This window comes from Microcaecilia unicolor, chromosome 1, assembly GCF_901765095.1.
Source record: "Microcaecilia unicolor chromosome 1, aMicUni1.1, whole genome shotgun sequence".
Classification (NCBI taxonomy): Eukaryota; Metazoa; Chordata; class Amphibia; order Gymnophiona; family Siphonopidae; genus Microcaecilia; species Microcaecilia unicolor.
In genome coordinates this window covers 665,773,450-665,776,857 of record NC_044031.1, presented here as the reverse complement: position 1 = coordinate 665,776,857, position 3,408 = coordinate 665,773,450, and positions in this window count along the sequence as shown.

Sequence of the window (3,408 nt, the reverse complement as noted above, 5' to 3'; positions counted from 1 at the left end):
TGCATACATGTTTACATTTTTGTCATGACTGATAGCATTTGATAGGGTTTTTCATTTAATTGGTAACCATATGATGTTCTTCAGATAAAATGATTAAAAAGTAATTGGTTCACTGTTTTGCAGAAGCACACTACCGTAGGAGGCAATTCTGTTACTTGGCGCCCTGTATTGGTTGCCACACCGGGGGTGTGCTGAGCCCCAAGTCTGTATATCTGTGCACACACATTCTGTTATATTCCATGATCTGTTCACAACTGACATTATTCTGAAAGTGATGCACATTTTCTGGGAGACATGCCTGTGCCCCTCCCATGCTCCGCCCATATGTACATCCCATTGCAATTACATGCTAATTCACGTAAGCACTATTTTATAGAAATGGCTTTCAGACTGGTCCTTAGGGGCCACCTGGCCTGTTGTTTTCAGGATATCCATAATGAATATGCATTATATACCACCTGCTGAGCTCTCTCTCTATATTGAGGTTACACAATAACTATTTTGCCACAATATGCATGAGAGAAATTTGCATACCAAGAAGGCAGTGCAAGCAAATCTATCTCATATGTTTTCCATTAATCTCTTTACTTAAATCAGTATCGTCATGCAGAGAGGCTCTGGAAAAGGTCTAAATCTGTCACAGAAATGTAGGGCTGTCCATCATGAATTTAACCTTCACCTTAGGAGGGCAAAAAAGTCTTATATTTCCGAGAGACTTTTGAAATCACCCAATCCCTCAAGAGACCTCTTTTCAATCTATCAACAAATGCTGTCCCCATCAACCTTTACTGTATCTTACCCTATTCCCTCTGCGGATTGATTGAGTCTCCTCTCAGTCCCTTTCCACCTCTACCAATTTCTCCATCAGAGATGGTTCTTCCTCTACCCCGATCTGGCTTCTCTGGACGACTTTCCAGCCACAATCCCTCCAGTCTCTGAAAGCCATAATGTCCTCAATGAGGACTACCTTCTGTCAAGCTGATCCAATTCCTGCATCCTGGTTTAAAAAAAAAAACCCTGCTTTAGATTTGCTTCCTACATTTCTGTTACTGATTAATTTAAGCCTGCCTACTGGCCAGTTCCCAGACCTTTGGAAATTAGCTATTGTTCGTCCCAGTCTGAAGAAAGCTATGTTAGATCCTGCAATAGCTAGTCATTATCGGCCTATCTCCAACCTTACCTTTATGTCCAAAGTCCTTGAGAAAGTAATTATTAGGTTTGGGGCAGAAGCATTCTGACAAGGTACTATGTATGTACTGTCTCTGTCCAGCACTTGATGCTGATTTCTCCCAAAAATACCAAAATAGCACTTTTTATATGTGCAAGGGAGCAGCTGTACATTCGAGCATTGATAAATAGCGATGTCTCTGCTAGTGGTAGAACTGGAGATGGCTGGAGCAGAGCTACAGGCAACAGAAAAGGAAATGAACGACCAAAACCTAAAACTGATCATTCTAATCTTTTACATCTCTTCCCTCTTCTTTTTCCTCTCCTTTCCACCTCTGTTTTCTTCCTCTTGCTACCTGTCCTGCTGACTTCTCTGTTCTCCCTGCCCAAGCCACCTTTCCTCCTCTTCCGCCTTCTCTAATCTCACTTGCAACTCTCTTATCTGTCTTCTTTACTCTCCCCATCTATTCAGTGCTCTTCTCCCCCCCCCCCCCCCACCCCCTCAATTTTTAATCTAATCTAATCTTGGTATTTCTATTCTGCTTTACCGAAAAGAGGCTCCAGGCAGATTTCATCAAGAAGAAAAGAAACAATGAGGTAAACCCTTGTTGAAACAAAACATTTCCTTAATAAAAAAAGAAATTATACATTTTTATTCTGTAACATGAAACATCTGCCAAGAAGAGAGTAACAAGAAAACCTTTAATTGTGCTCCTAAAAGCGTTATAACAATTTATATTATAAATATGGCATGGTAATTAGTTCCAAAATGCAGGGTTCCTGCGTTTTTTGCCTAGTAATTGATTTTTGACAGGCTGATTTAGTTAGAATACACAATCTAACTTCCTGGTCAGAAGGTAATACTGTAGCAGAAAAATAGAAATTATGCCTCAGAGATATTCTGGATCTAAACCATATAAAATCTTAAAAAGAAGTAACAATTTAAAATGTATCCTCACCTTTATGGCAACCAGTACATCAGCAATTCAAAGCAAAGAAGAGAGCACTTGTCACTGAAAATCAGTTCAGCTGTCTCCAATCATAAAGGACAATCTAAACCTCTCAAACCATACCACCCCCCCCCCCCAAAAAAAATAAAAAAAACCACCCCCACCTTCACCTCTCCCTCCCCTCCAGTCCCAAGCCAACGCTCCTCCTCTCCCATTCCTCCCCCCTCCCTACCCCTGGAATATTAACATTAAAAGTAAGACCAGAGGTGCAAATGTCCTTTTAAGAACTCAGCAACTTCTACCAGACAGTACTTATGTATTCCTTAGAAACTGAATGTCAGAGGCCAGATCTCGAAATTGCCCCATTTGTTATATATAGACCGGAGAGCCTGGTGTCGGTGCGGGGCAAAATGGTACATACTATACTATCTATAAACAACAAAATTACAGAGCATATACAAAAGCAAGGATTAATGAGACAAAGCCAATAGATTTAGTCAAGAGAAATCTCGCCTCACCAGTCAACTATATTTCTTTGAAGGTGAGAATAAACGTGGATAAAGGTGAGCTGGTCAATATTGAGTATCCGGATTTTCAAAAGGCATTTGACAAAGTACCTAATGAGGAAGTTAGAAAGTCATGGGATAGGAGGTAATGAACTATTGTGGAGTAAAAACTGGTAAAAAGATTGGAGGAGTGGCCTAGTGATTAGGGTGGTGGACTTTGGTCCTGGGGAACTGAGTTCAATTCCCAGCACAGGCAGCTCCTTGTGACTCTGGGCAAGTCACTTAACCCTCCATTGCTCCATGTAAGCCGCATTGAGCCTGCCATGAGTGGGAAAGTGCGGGGTACAAATGTAATAAAAAAAAAACGGAGCAGAGTTAATTGGTCAGTATTTTCAATGGAAAAGAGTACATAGTGGGGTTACCCAGTGGTCTGTGTTTAGAGTGCTACTTTTAAACATATTTATAAATGATGTAGAGATGGGAATAACTAGTGAGGTAATTACATTTGCTGATGACACAAAGTTATTCAAAGTTGTTCAATCACAAGAGGATCATGAAAAATGGGAAGAGGACCTTATGAGATTGAAAAAATTTAGAGAAAATATTTTTCACTCAATGTGTAATTAAACTCTGGAATTTGTTGCCAAAGAATGTAGTAAAAGCAGTTAGCTTATCAGTGTTTAAAAAAGGTTTGGATAGCTTCTTAAAAGAAAAGTTCATAAACCAATATTAAGATGGACTTGGGGGAAATCTACTGCCTATTTAGCATAAAATATATTGTACTG